Source organism: Canis lupus, chromosome 22 (assembly GCF_011100685.1).
Source record: "Canis lupus familiaris isolate Mischka breed German Shepherd chromosome 22, alternate assembly UU_Cfam_GSD_1.0, whole genome shotgun sequence".
Taxonomy (NCBI): Eukaryota; Metazoa; Chordata; class Mammalia; order Carnivora; family Canidae; genus Canis; species Canis lupus.
Genome location: NC_049243.1, coordinates 38,049,057 through 38,072,990, shown reverse-complemented (window position 1 = coordinate 38,072,990; position 23,934 = coordinate 38,049,057).

Sequence of the window (23,934 nt, the reverse complement as noted above, 5' to 3'; positions counted from 1 at the left end):
CAGGATATTATAAAATTACTGGGAATAAAATGATTATTATAATCATTTTAATATATATTACATAATACTTGATGGCAGATATCTGTATTTTATTTATTATTGATTTTCCATACTTAGAATAGGAAAAAAGATTTTAAATAATCTTTTCCTAGTAAACAAAACATAAGCTTCCCACAACTTCTCTAATGTTACTCTCAATGTCTCAGATTCTGAAAATACTACTAAATTATTCCAATGAATATTTCAATGGAAGTATTTCTGAATTACTAACTCCTAAAATGAAGACAGTCAGTAAGGATGTAAAATGAGAAAAAAGAAATTACCACCTTTGAAGTGCAGTTTCAGACAACTCCACAGTGATTTGAGTCAGTAATACTAATGTCATTGTGAAAGAAAATGTCAGTCTTCTGCACAATAACAGTGTGGTGATATTATGGGCTTTGTAAAGACAGTAACAAGTTAGTATTTCATCTGAAGCATGTCTCTGGACTTGAGCTTAAAATGGAGGATCACAGATACTATCCATACCTATAGTGTTAAAAATATTATTTTATTTTATTTTTAAAGACTCTTTAGATATATATTTGCTTTTACATCTAGCTTTATTAAGAAGGAATAATCTATTTAATACTCTGCAGATAACTAGCAGTGAAAAAACGCAAATATTTTGTCACTTAACGAAGGTTGAAGGCAAGTCCCCTCGTTATTTATAATCCATAAACATAGCCTCATTGCTGCTCTTACTGAAAGTTCCAGAACCCGAAGGAAAGACTAATAATAGACTGAATGGGGAAGAGGCCTCCTGAAAGTGTATTGTCTTACTTCTTCTATTATGATGCCAGAAAAAAAAAAAAAAAAAAAGATTTAGCAATCCTTTAAGGTAACAACCTTAATGGGGAATACACCCATCACTTTATTCTGTGCAAATATATCACACGTTATGGATATCCAAAGTTACCGGAAGTTATAAAAAGAAACATGCAACATAAAGCAATACAAATTTTATTCACACTTTAACTTTTCCATCTACCTTTTTAATAATATCTATAACTTCTTTTTTCACAGGTTTTCCATGTAGCCTGGCAAAAATGGCTCAAAGCTCTTTGTTTTTAGAGATCATAAAATTTAACATGGAAGAAGATGTAAAGATTAAGAGCATGTTTTGCAATGTTTAACATGATTTGGATTAGGAAATTTTAAAGACGATACTCTAATTCATCTAGAAATAATAGTGACAAGAAAAGTAGGGGAGTGCATTTTGTGAACTACATGCAATTTAACACATAATTGTGTATTACATACATGAGGGATTGCATTTATAGAAGATGCTGGTGTGGAATTAGTAAAAAGGCAATATAAAAGAAAATTACTTCTATCTTTTGTGGCAATCAGCAGACGGAGATAAACAAAAAGTAGCTTATGGAAATCTGAGCATCTTTTCTTCCAAAAAAAATTATTAATCAGTCTAACTGTATATTGATGGGTATTTCAACTTTGTTCTATCCTTATTAATTGAACAATTAGAAGAATGTATTTCAGAAAAAAATATTTTTTGTTTTTGTAGAACAGAAACAATGAAGGCATCTCATTTAGAATTTATTTTAAAATATATTTTACAGAGAGTTTTAAGTTTATATTTTTGTGATTACACACAGGAAATTATTTTAAATACACTACCTCTATAGATCCTCATTTTCTTTTTCCCAGAATCAGTACAGTATTTTTCTTTTTGATGGTAAAGTAAGATCAATTAAGATAAAACAAGTCTCAGAGTTTGAGGTGTTTATGTGTGTGCATGTTTTTATGAGCATATACACACACATCATTGCATATTTCTACATGCAGTTTTTTTTTTTTTTTGCTTTTTTTTCTACATGCAGTTTTACAAGAATATGGTAACTTAATATAAAGTTTTGGACAATTTCCTCTTATATTTTAAGAAACCTACTTATTATTATTAAAATTTGGATCACCTAGAACTAAAAAAAAAAAAGGCCAAAAATACTTTTTGTTATTGCAAAAGTTTCTATACAGGAGTTTTTTGGGGTCTTATGCAATACACAAATGTGTGTGTGTGTTTATGTGTGTTTGTGTGTGTGTGTGCACATGGATGCATGTGTACAGAGCTGGATAAATAAGGTAGCAGAAAATTACAGAACATTAAGGTCTGCAAAGATTCACTGGAATCTGCTTATGGTGGATTAAGGATTTGGATGAAGTTTGAGGGAAAGTCCCTAATCTTCGGAGTGCTTTAATGAAATCTAAACAATTTCTTTTACGATCCACCTTATTCACTTCTGCTCTAAGAGCCTTCAGATACCCTATGCCAGTTGATAATATCAACTTAAACTATGAATTTCCTCACAGAAATTTAAAATGTAAATACCATCGAAACTAGATCCTAAATGGTTGCTACTACATATAAGTTCTGAAGTCTCAAGGTCTCCCTTATATATATATATATAAATATATATATATATTTATATATATATATATAAAGGTTGACTTTTCCCCTTTTCATAGTCTTAATCGTTTTTCCTGGTCATGACTGGACATACAGAATACTCTCTGATACAGTTGCATGATTGCTTAAGAATACCATGTACCCTCTTGCTGAGAAAAAAATTTAACGTGTTAACTGTGGCCAAAAAATACCTAGAACTTATTATTCATTCCCCATATTATGTATAGAGATTCTTAGAAACAGATTTAGCTACTAGTGACCTTCTTTAGAGAAGGGTAATGCATAAATAAGAGAATATTTAAGAGGAAAAGATAATAAATTCTCCCTTAAGACAATGTACAGAAAATTATATAGCAAGCATCCTACTTCATTCAATTAATCTCACTCTTTGAGTCATTCATTAAATCATACTTTTATTCAACAAATGAGTATTAAGTACCTACTCTGTGCCAAGAATCTAAGTTACTTATAATGATAAATGTGCTGGCATAACAAAGTCTTCATCTATTATAAAATCTTAAGATGACAAAATTATTGTGGGTGGATACATTTATAACTGGTTTTAAATTTATCTTTCTAATTCATCTGAAACTCATTAAGTATATAGTATGAGGCAGAAATGTAATGCCATTTTTTTATTTAGGGCTTTTATTTTTATTTATTTTAATTTTATTTTGGTAAAACTGATTAGACAGTTCCTCCACACCATATTTTTCAGTAGTCTATAAATTCCTCATTGACAAAAAAAAATGTGATATTTATCATACACTAAGATGATGCAGCATCCTGGTTTGGGACTCAAATTTTGAAGACACATTTCTTAGGTTCAAATCTTGGTTAAGTATTTGCAAAGTCATTTTGGTTAGGTTATTTAACATCTCTATGCTTCCATTTCTTCATTAAAAAGGAGAAAGAGAAGTAGTTCTTAAAATTTAGAATTATTTATATAATTAACATATAAAATATATACAGAGCAACATTTGACATAAAAATAAAAAAAAACGACTATTTTTATTCCTGGATTCACATATATTTGTGATTATTTTTATGGGCTTTTGAATGTTGCATTTATTTATTTTACATTCTTATGCTTAAACTGAATTTATTTTGATATCAATAGGCTTAGTCTTGCTTCTTTGTTGTTGTTGTTGCTCTTTTGCAAATTTTTCTGCTGTGCAGCATCTTTCCACCCACAGTCAAACATCATTATCAACTCAACTAGTTCATATGCATGTGGAAATCATGTATTAATTTTGGATGGAACTGATATTTCTCAATATTAGTTTTAGGAACATGAATATAAAGTTTTGCTGGTTGATTTATTTCTTATTATTTTTATTTTTTGCTGTTTGATTTAAAAAATATATTGCATAATTATTCTCTTAAGTTTAGTGTTGGTATTTGATAACTTTATTTTCATTTTGAAATGAGACAATTCTCTAAATATTTTCTAACCAACAATTACAGACATGTTGGAAATCCAGTGTTTTTGCTTATCTGTTTTAAGCACATTGTACCATCTCTTTAGATATAGATATTTCCACATTAATTTGTAAATCATTTACATATTGTTTCCTCTGAATAATTTAAATAATTTAATATCTTATAAAACATTCTAGGACTTTGGTTGGGGTGTCATTTATGCATATAATTTCCTCTTGTTCCAAGTACAATACCCACTTTTTCCAGGTTTCTTCAATTTAGCTATGCTTCCCTGTTTCCTTATTTGCTTAATTACAAAGAGAAATAAATAATAATTTCATACTAGTGATTTATAATCATTCTAAACATAATGAACTACTCAAATATCTGTACATGTGGCACACAGCTTGGCCTCTACTGTGATGCTCTGGAGAATTTGAAGTGAATAGACATGGTATGGCAGCTCCTGAAGAAATAGTACAAGTGAAATAAATGGATTTACATAATTTCAGAAGGCACTAAATTACATAAACCCAAACCTGTATGAAGGCTGCATATTTAAGTTTTATTGACAGAAATAGTTATAAAATGGAGCCTCATTTATAACAATCAGGGATAAATTGTTCATCAACCTAGAACTTCCAACTTCAACTGCTTTATGAAATTTTCCTTTTCCTTTTAGATTAATAAAGTGCTAAGAAACTACAAAATTAGATTCTTTTTTTTTTCAAAATTAGATTCTTATAGAATTACTGGAAGTCTAAAAATACAAAAATTGCAGCTTATAGAAGGTATAAAAATACTGAGAAATATAAAAACAAATTCCTCATTTTTACCATTTTTGCTTTATGTGTACATTATTTTTACACTTAGAGTGTGCATACATTTGCTTTTATTAGCTTCCTAAAGTATGTACAGCACTTAAGAAAACTGAATTCATCTGCTCCAAAATTTTAATTAAATATACAGAACACATTGCTAAATAATTTTGTAATCAAGGCACATGTATTTAGAAAATTTTAGTAAATTTAACTGATACTTTTTATTTAATAAATGCATTTTAATATTTAGGAAGATTTAAATTACTTTGCGCTTAAGTAAACATTAATCATTTAAAATCCATAAGCCTTATAAATTCAGTATTAAGAAAAAACATCACAGTAATGAGTATTTTTTTCTCTTTATATTAGATTCCTCTGTACATTAACTAATCTATTGACATCTTTTCAAAAGTATTTAATATTAATATTTTAGAGCAGCTGTAGTGGCTCATGAAGACCAGACATAATTTTCATATTGCATTTCTTCTGACAAATACAAGCTGTAGCTGAATGTCACTTCCTTTTCCAATATATTTTTTTAGATAGTGTGTTTAATAGCAAAATTATGCTATAGAATTTACCATGATTAAAACCCACTAGGCCAATCTCCTTAAGATCAAATCTCATAATAGAGAGTCAGTGAATTGTGAACACACGTGTGAAAGCAACTATTGCTTTTTTCTGCTTCGCATAAGCCAGAAATTAATATTAAATTTTCTAATGCTGAAACATTTCACTGTTTTGAAACTAAATCCATAAAGAAATTGTATGCTACCTTCAAACTTTTCCTCTGTAGCTTTCTCACCTCTCAGGCTTCACAGGAAGACGGTTAAGCCCCAGCTCTGAAATAGGCTTTGGCTTAAGGGAATATTGTGACTGGTTTGATCTTCTATCCAGCCCACTAAACCATCTTTTGCATCAGCAATAAGATCATGCACTTTCCTACCATTCATGTGTTCACTGGAGTAGCACTTTTAATTTCCTTCAAAAACTTTTCTTTTGTATTCATAAGTTGGCACTGAAAAATAATTACAATAGTAACATCAATACTCACTGATCACAGATCACCACAAATTATATAATCATGAAAAATTTTCAAATATTGCAATAATTAGCAAAATATGATACAGAGACACGAAGTGAACAAATGGTTTTGGAAAAATGGTGCTGATAGGATTGCTCGATGCTGGGTTGCCACAAACCTTCAATTTGTAAATCACAAAATGTCTATAGAGCGCAATAAAGAGAAGCATAATAATACAAGGTACTTCTATACCATACTCACCCTTCTTCTTGTAACGATGTGATGATAAAATGCCTAGACAATGAGATAAGGTGAGGTGAGTGATGTAGGCATTGTGACCTAGCGTCAGGTCATGTACACAGTGTCAGGTCATGTTCGCAGCGACAGGTTATGCACAAACCAGCAGGAGGGTCCTGTGCTTAGGCAGGTGTTTTACTCTGGGTAAATGAAACCCTGCATAAGAGGGAACTACTGTATTTCTAGCAAGAACCTGTATAGATGTGATTGTGAGGGAAAAACTATCAGGGCAAAACCAAACTCCATCAAAAAATAATAAGCTTGGTAGACAGCCACCCAAGAGGCCAGAGATCAGTGCTGATATGAATGTTACATGTGAAATAAAGCTTTGACAGCCACAGACATGCTTTATGACAGAGACTCCATTCTGCTGAGGGCTAAAAATGTTTTTATTATTCTAATTTGTAGGAGTTAGCATGGGTCAATATAATGTTTAGGAATGTTTCCCTCTTTTAAAAAGTGTAGGACTGGATTAGATATCCTAAAAAAAAAAAGATTGAATTTTTAAATATTGTATTTTTTACCAATGATTATTATGTAAAATATTTTATGCAGTGAAATATGTGTGTATTAGAGAATAAAAAAATCTAACAACACCAAATGTAGGGTATATCAAACAATGTCTTAACATAGTCGTGTAAGTAGAAGGATAATTTTAATTATAACATGTGCTATCTCACCAAGTGAGGCATTCCTAGGGCAGAAACAAATGACTGGAAACTCATAGCCCTCCTTATACTTTTTTGACAAGATAGAGGTGAGTAGGAGATGATTTATTTCTCTCTCCATTCTTTTATATGGAAAATAGACAGAAATATAACAGTAGTGAAAAATAAAAATATAAATATTTTAGTATAAAAGTAAACAGAAAATATAACAGTAGTAAAATCTAGTGATATTATTGTGTCAGGCTCGGTAGTATGACCTATAGTTGATCCACATGAAATTAAATCCAATTAAACCTTCCTAAGAATTCAAGAGGTAGTTATTTTATTATTTCTGTTTATAAATCAGAAAACTGAGGTGGAGTGATTAGTATTTCAAGTTTATATAAGTTGTACCTAAAGAGCCAAGATTCTGAACTTATTCCTGGCTCTTACCTGTGACTTTATAGTTCCTCTTTAATTATCCCATGATACTGCCTGTATCTGTGTAGCACTAGGTAGGTGCCTTGGAACTTATTCTGATGTCTGTAACCTACTTTGTTCCCATATGCTCTAGACTCCCATGCCAGAACCACCTCAAGTCTTGGGCAAACCTCAAGAGTTGGTCATCCTGCAGGGAGCAGTCTTCTATGGAAGTTAATAAAGTGCAGACTGAGACCAGACTGACCTGCACTTGCCTCCTAACCCTTCAAATTTTTATTTACATGGCATTTGGAAAATCACTTCTTTAAACCTTAGTTTCCTCCTATGACATGATTGTAGAAATTCTATAGAATTTATACATTTTTAAGGAAGACTTGAACATATAAAAATTTTTAAGTGCTTATCATATAGTAAATGCTGAGTGAACTTGAGCTTTTACTAATATTATAATTATAGACATAGAAAAAAAAAGCCTGGGAATATTAAGTGAAATATCCACAATAACACAGTCAGTGATTAAATTAGCAGAAATATCTATGTCAGTTGGTTCCTAAATCAGATTTTAATTCAATGATGTGCTTTTGAAATAAACTGTTAATATATCTAGATTTGCAAGTCTTTTAATGGTTTAATCTTTCCAGCCATATTTTCTCTTTGCCTAAAACTTTTTGAAGGAAAAATTATTCTTTTTTTTTTAATGAACTTTATTATCAAAGAGTACATAAGCATTTTCTCTTCTTATGCAGAGTTAACATGTTTGAGACCGTAGGGGTATGTCAATCATCACTTGTAAATGCTGAAAAGTACATTTCTGATAGTAACAGAAGTCGTAACTCCTGAATAGTTCAAATTGTTATTTTATGGGATGCCTGGGTGGCTCAGAGGTTGAGCATCCGCCTTCGACTCAGGGCGAGATCCTTGGGTTCAAGATCAAGTCCTGTATTGGGCTCCTCGTGGGGAGCATGCTTCTCCCTCTGCCTATGTCTCTGCCCCTCTCTCTGTGCGTGTCTCTCATGAAGAAACAAAATTTTAAAAAAAAATGTTGTTGTGTGCAACTCTTTCATGTCTTAGCCTTGCTGTAATATTTGTAGCTAGAGTTGCTTGAGACCAGGACTAGGAAGGTCTTTAGTCTCACCTAGATAATGCAAGTTTCCATGGCTCTTCTGCAATAATTCTAAATTCTTCTGAAACTTGCTAGAGGTTAATCCTTCTAACATTTATTATTTTTTTATTTTTTTTATTTTATCTTTTATTTTTTTAAAATTTTTTAACATTTATTTTATGTAATCTTGCCCCAATTTTCTTTGAATAAGTTGTCCTATTAACTTCTAAGCATTATTTGTAGATTAAACAAGTTATATTCATTTTCTTGTTTTCCAAAATGTTTACATTTGTCTATAGTATATTGTATTCTATGTGCAATTCCTGAATTTGCACTGACCCTATGATTTAATGACTCCTTTAATTTAAAATAGTATTTCTGGGATCCCTGGGTGGCGCAGCGGTTTGGCGCCTGCCTTTGGCCCAGGGCGCGATCCTGGAGACCCAGGATTGAATCCCACATTGGGCTTCCGGTGCATGGAGCCTGCTTCTCCCTCTGCCTGTGTCTCTGCCTCTCTCTCTCTCTGTGACTATCATAAATAAATAAGTAAACAAAAATTAAAAAAAAAAGGTAAAATAGTATTTCTAAAACCCAGTTGTCTATTAAGCAATTTTGTCAATTGTCTGTACAAGATATTAATTAGTGTATGGCCCTTGTATTCATGTTTTTAAATGAGATTTTTGAGGCAATTTATTATGAATTTGGTAAGCTTTTTATATTGTGCTTTATTTTGCTGTATTTTAATAATTTTAAGAAGTGTGTTTCTTTCTACTAGTTGTTAATCAATTTCTACCTTATATAGGTGGTTTCATTACACTATCATGTAAATATTAGAAAATGGATCCTTATTTAATAATGGATCAATTTTTAGCCATAGGTTTTATCTGGTATATTTAATGAAGTCTTATTGGTCAAATCTCCTAGAATTAAAAATAATCACAGTGTCAACTAACTGAAAGAAAATGTATAGTAATTTATTAATTTGTGCTAATTTTTACTTAATTAAAACACTATGTTACTTTTTTGTCATAGTTGTTTACTTATCTTTAAAAAAAATTAAGACTCTCAATGTTGCCATCTGCTGGAGAAGTATCATTTGTGCAATTAGGTTGATGTTGATGCATGGTTTTTAATTAAAATCTTTGAAAAACCATCATCTCAAATACTTAATTTTTTAAAACATCAAAATAGAAACCTTGCAGTTTATGCCAGATTTATCTTACTTAATAAAAATTAATTTAGTCCATATTTAATTTATTTATGCTTCATTATAATGACTTTAAAATTTGAGAATAATTGAACATACCCCTAAGTCATTAGTGATCTAAATTTTTATCCCGATAGACATATTTCTTTTTCAAAATTCTAAGTCATATATCTTGGGATTTTTTTTTATTTTAGATAAACAGTATTTAATAACTGGGACATCAAAATATATTCAATTGCCTGTAGCCTGTAAGGCATGCAAAATTGGTGGCATCTGGCATAGTTGTAAGACACCTATTTCTTGATCAGCATAATACAGAAAAACTGAGGCTGTTCTTTAACTCCTCAGAAGCCACTGTGCAACTTTCTGAAAATTGCTAGGTACTGATAAATTGGTTTCACAGTCAAAAACTATTGGTGAATTGATTTTTTTGAGTTAAATAAATATGTGAAACATTTAAAAACTATCATTCTCTCTCATAATGGCTTATTTCCCTAGTTCCTATAAGTTTGAAGTTACTTGGAATTCTTAAACAGTATTCTCTTTAATCAAGTATAGAACCATCTATTCCTTGCTATGCCATGTGTATGGTAGCTCTTTTACAGCAGATGGCAGCACTTGCAATATCATGACATTAAAAAAAAAGAAGAAAAAAAATCTAAATATTTAATTTTCAAATTACTGAAAGTAGTTAAATAAGAAATACAAATATTTAATTATTTTAGTAGTGGTATATATCTGATGTACTTATGAATTTAACGTTATTGAGCCCATAAAAATCACATAAAACACGTCTTACTGAAATATTTAAGACGAATTATTTGAGCCAAAAATATTGAATGTAATATATAAAATCTTTACTAATAAATCACAGAACCAAACAAAATCCAATTATGCTCACCGTATATAATAATATCTATATTTAAAATAAAAAATAACCTATCCCCTAATTGTTTAGTGCCTCAAAGGTTCTGTCACTTGTTAGGAAAGTGACTTGCTAAAACAATTTGGTTGGTGAATGGTATGATAAAGTTATAGCTTTTCAAATAAGTAGGATCATCTATTCATCAATCAACATTAATTGAGTAAAACTTTGCAAATCACATTTGGAATGGTCTCACATAAACTGACTTTCATATGAATGAAACTTGATTAAAAATCCTTAAAATCCAAAAATATGTACTACTACTTAAATATTTCTGAATTTTACTAACCTGTAGATTAAGGCAAGTCACCTAGTTTCACTTGTTCACATGCCAGGCACTACAGTACCCCCAACATGTCACTATCAGTTTCTACAGTGTCTCCAGTGCTCATAAACTGATCTGATAATGTCAATGAGTCTGTTTTTCCTCTCCTTCTATGGCTCTTCATGTTCATTGCCCTCTCCATTACTTTTGAGTAATCTCATCACAGTCAGGGGTTGTGCTTCTTCTCCTGCTGAGTGCATCTTTGCTCTCTAAGCTCCAGCAGAGTGCTGTATCTTGCTTAGAAATGGGTATTCGCCCCATCTGACCCACACTTTGTCACACATTAATAAGCAAACACATCCATACAATGTGTGAACTTCCCACCCAAAACTTTGTCCTATGGAGTTCATCTTGAAAATAACTTCTGATTTTCTATCTTTAAAGGCACAAAAATGAACACTTCTTAAAAATAAAACCTAAAAGAATCATGAGTTTGGATGCATTTGATGTGTCATAATTGTCACCAGCTAGATCCCACGACCTGATCTTTACTGCTCATCTGCTTGTACCCAAAGACCTTTGTCCCACATTTTTCCTTAAGCTCTTATTTCCAGCTATCTCTTAACTCAGGCAAAAGACTGGATAGGAGTCAGCTCTCTCTCTCTCTCTCTCTCTCTCTCTCTCTGTCCATATCAAATACATAAAATCTTAAAAAAAAAAAAAAATCTGCCTTTGGCTCAGGTCATGATCCTGGGGCCCTAGGATCAAACTCCACATCCAGCTCAATCCTCAATGTGGAGGCTGCTTCTCCCTCTCTTTCTGCCTGCCACTACCCTTGCTTGTGCTCTTTCTCTCTCTCTCTCTCTCTCTCTCTCTCTCTCTCTGTATCTCTGTCAAATAAATCAATAAAATCTAAGAAGAGAGAAAAAAAAAAGACTGGATGGGCACAGCATCCCATGATGGAAACTGAAACTGCATCTTGAGCATAATAACTGCCTGAAGGAAGAGCTCTGGCCAGCCTGGACCACCAGATTAGTTTGAACTTAACCCCTGACTCAAGCCTGCATAGATGGATCATGGAGTGACCCATGGAGTGACTGACAGGTACTTTAACCTTGTTATAATACTATGCTCAAGGAGGAGCATAAGCCTCATTTACATAATATACAATATATGTATAGGCATATTTTCTTAAGGTGCATGCACAACCTTATGCCTGCTTCTATGTATGATAATAAGGCTCCATTTTCTAAATATTCATCCTAAACCTAGGGGCATCTGGGTGGTACAACTGCTTGGCCATCAGACTCTTGGTTTCAGCTTAGGTTGTGATCTCAGGGTATTAGGATGGAGCCCATCACTGACTCCATCAGTGTGGAGTCTGCTTGAAAGTCTCTCTCTCCCTCTCCCTCTGCCCTCATCCCTGCTCATGCTTCTGTACTCTCTCTCTAAAATAAATAAATAAGTGTTTAAAAAATAAACATAAAAAGTTTTATGTTTTATAAACATAAAAACATAAAAGTTATAAACATCCTAACCCCTAAATAAAAGCAAGCAATCCACCATTTCTTGGGAAGTTATGGTTTTGGAAGTTATTCCTCTTGATTTCCTTATGTCCTGCAAATAAAGTTTCCTTTGTGTGACAACTCATCTGACATAGTTTCTATCTGTGACTCATCAAGGAGGGAGCTCGTGTTAGTTCCCTTACATAATAACTGTTGTCTTCATCACTTCTTCTTTCCAGCCATGGTGTACATATTTCTTTCAAAACTAAACCCTATATGTCTTCCAAAAATCATATTTCAACACACCCAGTAGTCACACTTCAACAAACCTTACAGAAGACCCTAAATTCCCTTTATGTAAAACTCTATGAACTATTGAAAGGATGGAATAAACAAGACCAAGCATCCATGCTCCTTATTCTCCATACTAACTTCTGATTGATGCATACTGCAACGGCCATTACGGGAAACATCCCAACTACACAAAAAGTGTATTTGAAAGCAAGTGTTCCCAAGTCAAACAGAATGGAATAAATATTTTAATTGGCATGTAGAAGCCTCCAGAAGGCTTCACATTTCTGAAATAGCTTGATTGAAATATTCATTGCAAAGGCTAATGAAAACTGAAAGACACAGAGATACTGAAAACAAAAGACTGCAAGACTGAAGTGACTCCTACTACTTCCCTCTATCCTCCTTTTCTTCATTACTCACTTAGCTAATCCTCTATCTGAATTACCTTTTCATTCTGAAGAGATCACAAACAGAAGTGCATCAAGGTAGTGGCTTTACAACAGCCACAAGGCCAGAAATATAATTACCTGGGCCTCCCCCACTGTACCCTCCTACAGGCCCATTATCAAAACACTGCCCAGAAATTGGCTTCTTATTTGTAATCCCCCAGAACACTGGAGGGAAAAAATAAAAATATGTTGTCCTCAAAAATTATGCCAAACCTTTTGACATCAACTTGAATGTCCCCATATCTACCCTCTCAGGAGGGTTCCTCTATGGGTCAGTCCCAGGATTGACAGGACTCAGAGCAATTCTCTGGTAAATTGCTACCAGTTATCCCCTTAAACGGCTTTTTTTTTTTTTTTTTTCTTTTATATTGGTGAGGACACCCTGGGCTGGAGGTGGGACCAGGGAGGAACCGAGGACCAGGAAGTGCCAGGACCAGTAGCCAGGGCCAGAGTGGCCACCGGAGGTCCCCCACTCACGTGTGATGCCACCCCAGTCACCCCTCCCGTTCCTGAACAGGGATCCAAGAATGTTCCAAGAGTCCCGCCAGCCTGGGCCATCTGTGTGCAATAGGGAGGGATGTCTCTATTTTTTGCTGCCCCCTTCTTGCCCACTGTCAGGGGCAGGGGGAGAAGATATTTTCGAGACAAAGCACAGGCACCACAAATAAAAGTCATGAAGTTGCCACTCAGTGACTGTGTCCCTGACTGGAGGTGGGACTGTGCTTCTGTGCTCATCTGCACTCCTCAGTGGCCACACTGTAGGCTTCTGTGGGTGGTGCTGAGGGGTGGGAGAAACTATTTTTTTTTTTTGTTTTTTTTTTTAATGGAAAACTATGCCAAATTCTTTCAGATACTGGGACTACGTTTTCTACTTTACACCTTATATCAGTTTAAAGACCGCAGATAAGACCAGGGAAAACTTTCAATAGCTAGTGAAGGGTGAGAATTCTTACCAGAGTTAGTTTTCCTGGATTTCTATAAGCCAAATTGGTAGAGGAAGGTAAAATCTTACATTGTCCCTTATGGGTTATAGATCATTTTTTCCCCCAGAGACAGCAATTGCCTTCTCACTGATCAAGTTTTATGCATCAAGAATTTGTTTCAGCTTTCTACCTACTTCAGCTACCCATGCTGTCAGTTCCTGCATATGCAGGCAGGGCAACCATCAGGCTGGGGACCAGGATGTGTCCAGACAGAAACATGGATTGCACCCCATTTGCTGTGAGAACCCTATGGAATGTCTCCAGTTTTCAAGAGAATTGTGTAAATTTTTCTTTTAGCTATTTTTGGGAGTGGCTCTAGACCTTGGGAGGGTGGTATCTTTTACACCCTCCTTGGGGGTGCCTCTTTCATCCATGGTGTCTTTCAATTTTGCTAGAATATTTACTGTTTATCCCAGCTGAAACCTGACAAGATATTTGAAAGGATTTTTTTTTTTTTTAAGTAGCTCTATAGTCAGAAGTTGGGCAAATTTGAAGCTGATATTCAGAACTTAATAGGAACTTTCAAAAGGCCTTCTACTCTGAAGTAAAATAAAACTATGTGTCCAGAAAGAAAGAAAAAACATCCAAGGACAAACAGCTCTAAATCAAGAATATAGATATATTTGATGTCTATCTTAAAAATCTTCTCCCTGATACAGAGAAACAAACTAACGATAATATAGTTGAGAGCACTTCAGATGTCAACCCAATTCTTTGAGGAATTGAAAACATCTGTCCTACAAATAGAGGCCAAATTGTACAACTTGTCCATCAAATTGAGTCTTAGGGGAACAGAAAAAGCCCACCTATTCCCTTTACTAATCCCCAAATCTTTCCTTTTTATCTCAAAAGGCTTATATGTATTGTAAAAATTCTGGACTCAGGCAATAAAAAATCGTTCTTGGAGGAATTTGAATTCTTTATCTGTGGCTTTGCAATGTAAAGTCTGCCCAATTGTTTTTTTTAGGAACTTGGAGCCCTCTCTTTAAATGTAAACAGGTAGATAATTCTTATCAAGAGGGGGAATAAACACTGAGAGGAAGGCTACATGGAAACCAGGCCAAAGACAAATCTTAAAATCCTTCTTCACGGATAGTAAGTAAAAAGTTTAAGTCATCTGTACAGATAAACTTAACTTACTCCATCTGTCAGTAACATGATTTGGATCGAAGCATTCTTTTGTAAGCTAGTGAATTTTGCATTATTATACCAATTGTGTGGCCAAAATTTTAAAATAAAAGCTGTAAGAACTCTGTCTGCATCTGTATGTCTATATATGCATGCTATAGATGTACAATAATGTTCGTGCACTTTTCTATGTCCTGATTCATTAGGTGTTTTCATCTACTTAAGCTCTAGGGGAAAAGAAAAGAACACGAAGAGGGACCTTGGTTATACACTTGGCATGTGGTTAGGAGGAGATGGAATGTATGAAAACTTTCGTCTTCAGTGTATATAGATCATAGTCTTAGTTTCCTTCCATGTGGTTATTAGTGAGGACTGCAACTGCCAGAATCCCATACAGGTCTTATCTTTTTCACATCAAACATCCCCCTCACATAAATTTTTACATGCATTTAAGTCATTTTCTGACTCATCATTTTTTTTTCTGAAAATGTCAACATAAATTCTATGTGGAGTCTTGCTTAAGTTCTCAAATCCAATTTGTTTTCATATTATAAACCGAACAATTTTTATCTTTACCATCATTTACAATTATAATTAACTATAATGCTGATATTTCTTTTCTTAGCTATTATGTAGCAGGTATAATCTAGAAAAGTTAATCCAGAAAGGGTGGAATACTTTTTCATGTCAATTAATATATCCAGCAGCTCCAATTGATCTGACAATGATTAAGTGTTCCATAAATAGTAAATAAAATGATAAAGTAATAAATTGTGTTGCCATTAAATAAGCTACAGAAAAAGAAGAGTAGTGAATATAAAATCTGGCTTTCAAAAAATCAATACTCAAAAGAATACTCAAAAGTAAAGGGATATAGATTATAGATTTTAAAGCAAGGATGTGTGTGTGTGTGTGTGTGTGTACATGTGTGTGTGTTGTCTGATGGTGAGATGGTGATAAGGAGTTGTGCACTGAGGGCAGCCCGGGTGGCTTAGCAATTTAGCACCACCTCTGGCCCAGGGTGTGATCCTGGAGACCCAGGATTGAGTCCCACATCAGGCTCCCTGCATTCGGCCTGCTTCTCCCTCTGCCTGTGCCTGTGTCTCTGCTTCTCTCTGTGTATCTCTCATGAATAAATCAATAAAATCTTTTTTAAAAAAAGTTGTACACTGATTTTTAAATTGACTTTGAGACAATTATATGTCTTTAGTGTTCTTTATTCTTAAAAATTGTTTATTTGCCCCTCCTATCTGCAATAAAAAATGGTACAAAGAAGATATTAAATCATAGACATCACTTAGCTTGCCAAGGAAGATTTTTTTTTCCTAATATAGGAGGCTTTAAATATTGTTGCCTTATGGATAAAATCATTCAAGTGAAGAAATAAGCCACTAAGCTAGTTTTGGTATTACTCAGATTTCTCTGAGGGTTTCATATAAAACTCTACATTAAGCAAAGGAACAGATGGACAAGTGCTATGTTTTTTGGCAAATTGTTTTCCCTTATATAAACTAAATAGACTGTTTTCATATGTGTAAGATATACCTCTTTGATCTTTCCCATTACTGCAAATATTGCATATGTCTATTCCACAGATAGCTTTTAAAGATCATCTTGAATCTCTCGGTATTTATCTAATCATCTTGATACTTTGATATTGCTTGTTAAGCATATTTAAAGGGCATAGAAAAGAAAGTTGATTAACTGTCAGAAATTGTGCTTGTAAATTTAATTAATTCATTTTGTTACAAGCATAATAATATATTTTTGTACATGTCTAACTTCAAAGGAATATAATTGCATGTTTTTGTACTACTTTGTACCTATTTGAAATATCAAGCCAACTCAAGGTTGCGCTTAATTTTATAAATAGCAACATTTAAAATGAAATAAAAATATAGAAATAAACTGAAAATTTTCCTAAAACTAGTACAAAAGTAGTTCAGTAAATTAAAGATAAAACACTTAAAGATACATAATTTCCCCTTTATTACAGAAATAATCAGTACAAAAACTAGACAGTAGAATATTTTTGAATATAGATGGATATAATTGTAATACTATAATTAATATTTTTAATTGCCTGGATAAATGGATACATATATCACATTCCAGGATGGAAAACAGACTGAATAGGAGAATATTTATATTTCCCAAATTTATAATATTGAATGTGTTATTATCACAAATTTTAGCTTTATAATTGGATTATAATATCCATCCTGATTAGGAAAATGTATGTGACTAGCTAAATTCAAGGACAATGGCAATGGAAAATTTCTTTTCTTAGATAACAAAAGACATAGGCAGAAATTTAAACTGTTGCATTGTCACACAAGGTTATTTTCAAATATCTAATAATCACTTTCCAAGGGATGCAGGACAGCTTTGTCATCTCTTGAAAACCACAAGCAAATGTGCCAACGTAGTCATTAAGCTCGTATGCCTGTTACTCTGTCATAGGCATGGGCATTGTTATTTGTAGGGATGTAAGTATTACAGATGGAAGACCTCTTCCAGATCAAATCCAGAGGAATCTATGACTATTGATTCCAGGTTCTCATGTTACTTGGCACTTATTTGGAATATGCTGCAACTCTTCTCAAGGTTAAACCATAGGTTTTGAAGAGAGGGATAAGGCAGCAGATATCTATGATTTTAATTTCACATTTTTGGTTTTATTTCTCTCTTCTTCCTTCTCACACTTCTCCACAGCAAAGACAAATTTTTCTTTTGCTTTTCTTTTCTGAGAGGGACCATCATTTAATCACATCCTCTTTCAAACTGAAGTGAAACAGGAACATGGCATATTCCTGCAGAAGGAAATCGCAACAAGCTTATCAATCAAGGAATATACAAGATAGTAACACTACTGCTACTCCAAAACAAATTAGAGGAAAATACAATCAAGAAAAGGCACTAGTGACTTTTAATTTTTACCAACATCAAATTCACCCAACAGAACTCTGAGGTAATGTAGTAAAAAATGTTCTATACTACTTCAAGATCTAGCCCTAGAATGCTCTGGAAATCCTTCATGCTTTCCTTGTCACCATAACTAGAAACTAGGAGTGAAACATAAGAAGGCTTTAAAATCTGTAAGCACCCAAAGGTGTGCTTATGAGACAGGATTCCGATCACTGTGAACAGGGGAAATTTTGGGCCAGGAACAATTGCAATCTGTGCAAGTGAGGAATTAATTTTTCCTATATGAAGTTCAGGTAAAGTGGGGCATAGAAATTAACCGGAAAATATATAGGGCTTAAAAAAAAGTTGTGATGGGAACATTTGAACAAATGGAGGCAGGAGTGAACATCATGGTGGGAGAAATCAGTTGTATGCTGGATGGCTTGACTGTGATTCTGTGCTTGTTTTTACCACTCTATATCCAATTGCACATTATTATCTTGCAACTAGCTGTTGTGGGAGAAAACAACAAAAAGTTGCAAATAGCATATGAATTAAGTTTCTTTTCCTCCCAAAAAAGATTGATGTGAAACATTTACCATCAAATCACTAAAGTGTTTTGTACTTTAAATTCATAGATTAAAAATGGAGTATTTGGGGGATATGACAAGCAACTATGTGTGATCATGGAAGTGAATAGCTGAAGAAGAAATTAGAATCAGTGATCTGCAGGTGAAAAGATAGTTATCACCATCAGAATGATGATTTGAAGTGGAAAGGAAAACAGTGAGTCCATTTCCATTTCTTTAGATTGAGGACATGATGAATCTCTGACAGTTGTATTGCTGGAAGGAATTAAGGAAAAACATGGAATAGCTATTGATCTTTGGCCTTAAAGAATCAAAAATTTTTACAAAGATGTCAGGGAATAAATAACTAGATGCAAAAATGGGAGCAAACAGCCGAAGTTTAAGCCTACAATATATTAAAACATTAAATTTGATATTTCTATTACTAGCATATTAATTTCATTGTAAAATTTATTTCATTGGGTTACAAAGCACTTTTTGCTTTTTTTTTTAATCCTGGATTTATCTGAACTAATTTAACTTACATTCTCTCTTTCCTTTGATAAAAGTACTTAATTTTCTCACTTATTTAATCTTCAAGTTTTTATTTTTCGACTGTCGTAAACAGTAAGTATTAAATGATAGCCATGTAATACTACCTACCGCAAATATAATTTTAGGAAACAGCATCTAAAACTATTTCTAGCAAATGTGAAAACAGTATGTTCTATAACATCTATGCTATGTTCTCTCTCATCTTAAAAAGAAAAATGTTGGTAATAATATAATGTTTTTAGGTACATAGTTTGATTGGGCTTTTTGTGTTTGTGTCTCTTAATCTATGATTAGGAAGTTATGGTTAATACTGTATTGAGATTCTATTAATTTACTAAAGTAGCCATTGAAAAATTGTATTTGGTTATAGTATTGTATTATCCTGTAAATCTGTGAAATTGGAAATATTTTTCTTAAATTTCAATTTTATAACAAAAAAAGCATTCCAGTGCCAAGTAATTGGTCATGTATATGTTTATTATTTAAAGTAACATAGAAAGAGTTTTCAGGTATTCTTTTATATGTAATACTTGTTGTATAGGATGAATATTCCCCCCCAAAAAAATTCAACAGACATCAAATTTCAGAGTAAATTAATCATATTAAGTTATTCACTGTAAGTTTAATGTCTAACATTTACTATTTCTACACATTTCAAGTAAATGAAATGTTTCCTTAAATGTAATCTGGAATTCACAATTTTAAAACACAGGAGAAAATGTCATGAAAATTTTAATGTGTTTTAGTGTTTTAAAGTACAAATATAGCCTATCATGTAAGTAAACATATATGCTTAAACAATTTTCATTAGTGTGTTCTAACAGCAGAGGGAGATATTGAACTACAAATTATTTTTCAGTACGCCTCCTTAGCTAGATGATTTATAGCCAATTAGACATTTGATTTTGAACGTACTTCTCTTGAAACATCTTCTAAGTCATTTATAAAGACGTCTTCCCTCAATATATATTTTAAAAACAGCAAGGTATTGTATGAAATCTAAAAATTCATATAATGCTAATATTTCACTTGATATTTTACTTAAATTTCCCAGACTATTGGAAATATTAAATATTTCAAACCTTATGCATTTTATATTTTATTAGAACTGGTTAGTGCTGTAAAGCATGATTTTTACATTTAGCCAGACTGTAAAGAATGTCCCTTTTCTGTTATTTACTAGCTGTGACCCTTACCAAGTTATTTTTTATTCTTAATTTTCTATTTCTTTGTCTGTAGAGTGAAGTTAACAATATCATATCTTTCATAGGGTGCTGTGAAGACTTTTTAAAAATATAGTAGGTGCCTAACAGTAAATTCTTATTTAAAAATATCAATATTTATTTATTAATGTTCTTAATATTATCACTTTTAGAATTAAAGAAATACTTATTGAATGACTTAATACATTACTAATATCCACAATGATGATTCTAAGCTACCATGAAAAATATAAAATATAGTATCTGAACACTTTAACAAAGAACAGCAAAATCAAATCCTTAGGAGGATGATAAACAGTATTAGGTTGTTATGTTTGTTGTGAGAAGGAAGAACGGGGTAATCAGGAAAAGATAGACAACACCATAGCCCTTTGCCATGGCTGGTGGGTATATCCTCTCATATCTCATTCCTGCCCCCATTTGTTCTTTAGATAATTACTGCATCTGGTGCATGCCCACTCCCATCATTAGTACCTGCACAGTCCTTTCATACCTAAAATACTCCTGTACCTATTATGGACTGGAGTGCAATTGGTGGGATGGAGTGAGGCATGTATATGATAAAGGGGAGATTATATGTCTACCTGGGGAATTTTATCTGAGGTATCTGGGGTCCACTTTAAGTTAGGAAGTATGTGGTCCACTCTAGGTCAAGGAGACTACAGAACTCATCGGATGTAAAGCATACAACATGAATCTGATCCAAAGAGCTTCTGGGTTTATATATTGCACAAGGGGCTCTTCCCATCGGCACACCTAAAGTAAGTAGAGTGGGATCTGACATAAACTGATTTCCTCTTAAGGTCAGTCTTTATAGCAACTTGGTTCTCATTGATTAAGTAGGCCTCAGAATTATTGATGGTTATTATAGTATGATAAGTAAACTGCAATATATGTACGTATGTATGTCACTCAATTATACAGTTTCAGATATATCTAAATATACTTACATAAAAAGGATTCATCTTTGTGTTTTCAACCAATATAATTATTTGCCCATATTGTCATAATACTTACATATTGAATGAAATATGCTCTAGAAAGATTATTTTTAATTTAAAAATCCCAAAAGTATTCTTTTTACATTTATTCCTATTATATGTAGGACTAAAACCTGATCTTACTATAAATTATTCCTACTTATGAAAACATTTGTCCTGAGTGGCAATTTTACCTTCTGAATAAACAAATTCTGAAGCCACGGTGAATTGGATTAAAATCTAAATTCTGCCCTTACTAGTTCTGTAACACTGTATATATCACATTTATGCTCCAGTTTCCTCATTCCAATAGCACTTCCCACATTGGTGTGTTCTAAGAATAAATCTGTTACTACGTGTAGGGTGATAAACATGGAGAGTACTCACAGCTGGAGATACATACTACTAGTACTTATTGTTGTTAAATGAAAATCTAAGGATAAAAAAAAACTTTTAAAAAAGTAGTTAGACACTAAAGAATAACTCTAGCATGTTCTTTGGCTTTTTGTCTTTGGTTTAATTGAGGAACATTTATAAACCTCTCCAAACACATTATAGATGATAACTAACAAAGGAGATTGTCATTTATTCTTTTTTTTTTTTTTTTTTTTTTTTTTTTTTTTTTTTTAGATTGTCATTTATTCTTACAAATAATATAGTCTGTAATACTTTGCTTCTAATCATGTTCAAATTTGGTTACATTTTTCTTAACAGTTACTTTCATACATTGTAATAATTGCTATGGACCAGCAATAGAACAACTACTAACATAATCTACCTGTTTAAAGTAAAAATTCAACAGAGCATACTCTCCAAGTTTAAAGTTGTTAAGAATTTAAAAAAATATCCACTAGAGGGAGCTAAAAGAGTGAGAAAGCTTTAAACCAAGGGAGGTGTTAGGAATGATTCCCTTAGTTCTTATTAATATTATACAAATATTCAAGATTAGTTTTAGATTAAAAATTCTTATTTTCAGTTTTTTATTACTGCAGATCAAGAATTATTAAACAGTGATTTCTAGTAGTATCAAAGATTTGTAGTTTTGTGGAAGGCATGTGTTTCCATGTGTGGGAAGAAAAAGCAGGTAAGTGCTCTTTTTAATTTCTTCCTTTCTTAACACAAGCAAGAATGTTTTTAAATTTGTTTTTAAAATTGTTTTACTGCTATATCATTGTTTAGAGCTGTGAGGTTCCTAAATTTCAGTAGGTTGGAGTTGCAAATGCAAATGAGGAAATACTCTGTATAAATGCCTCTCGGACCACAATTAGTCAAAGAAAAGAATACAGATATCTCAAGGAGTATTTGTTTTACTATAGTCATGTGACTTCAACCTTAATACTGTTTGAGGGGGAAGGAATTGGAAGTCTTTAGTTCAAATGAGTGTTTTATGAGGATGGAAATTGTATCTTGCCCAGGAAAATCTGGTGCGATACATCCAAAATACCCTTCTGCCAACTCCCTTTTCTTCCTCTTCCCTCAATAAACAACAAAGGTATCTGTCCATTAAACAAATATAACCTATAATCATTTGGTTATTAGGTGTTAGTTTTTATTAGAATTTTATTACTGTTGGTATATTATTAGTATGTATTAATTATTATACATCACAATGCTCTATGTCTTATTACAATACAAAGATTATAAATAATACTGCCTTTATTTTCTTAAACAGACAATATACATACATAGTAAGATATGGGATATGTAGATTATTGAAATATGTCACAAGGAAGCCTCAATTATTTCAGAAGAGAGATTGTAGATTAATATAGGTAAAATGTATACAGTGAAATAATAAAAAATATAGTTATATTAACAAAAATATCTATATCTTCATGTATGCATATAAATAAGGCATAAATGCATTTTTGTACATTGAATATAGATTCTGAGGGAATATCTCTGGGTGTCTATGTGAACTATTTATAACTCAAAAGCTCATTCTCCTCTATGTTACATTCTACTTTTTAAAATGCTATATATTGAAATGTAACATTGCTTAATTGTTTTGAGGTTTTCAGTAAAATTCCTGCTAACAAGAAAAGCCAACATTATTCAGTGAAATCTGACACTAATGATTTATTTACTTTCTTGTTTGATATTAATACTTCAATGATGAGACTAATAGTTCAGTAACTGTCTTTTAATATTAACTCTGTTGTTATCAAGTAAAAATAATGCAAAATAAAATAAATAATTAAGGAGTCACTTATTGAACTATTCACTTATATTTCTCAACAAACGTGTTACATTGTCAATTAGTTTCTTTCTTTATAGACTATAGATCCAATTGTAACAAAAACAATTATTTCTTTCCAAATGACTGTAAAATTTGGTGTTTAAATTCCTGTATCAACTAATCAATCCTAGATTGGTAAAGATAACTACTTTCATCTACAATGCGTAGATCATCTCCATGTAGATGATTTCAAAGTGTAATTAAATAAATATACATATGTGCATGGTATGCATGGTCATAATATGCACAGCTTTATATTATTGGAAAAATACATTGAACTAAATAAAACTGACATGTTTTGTAAAAATGGGTATCACTATTATGAGATTAAAACAATTTGAATAAGTTTGTATCCCTCATTACACAGCAATAGATGATAGGGATAGGCTGTGATTTCCTAATTGTGACTAGCAATAGAAAGACAACCAGAAATTTTACATCTGTAGGTGAACCACCAAGCTGATCATCTTATAATGTTTATTTGATT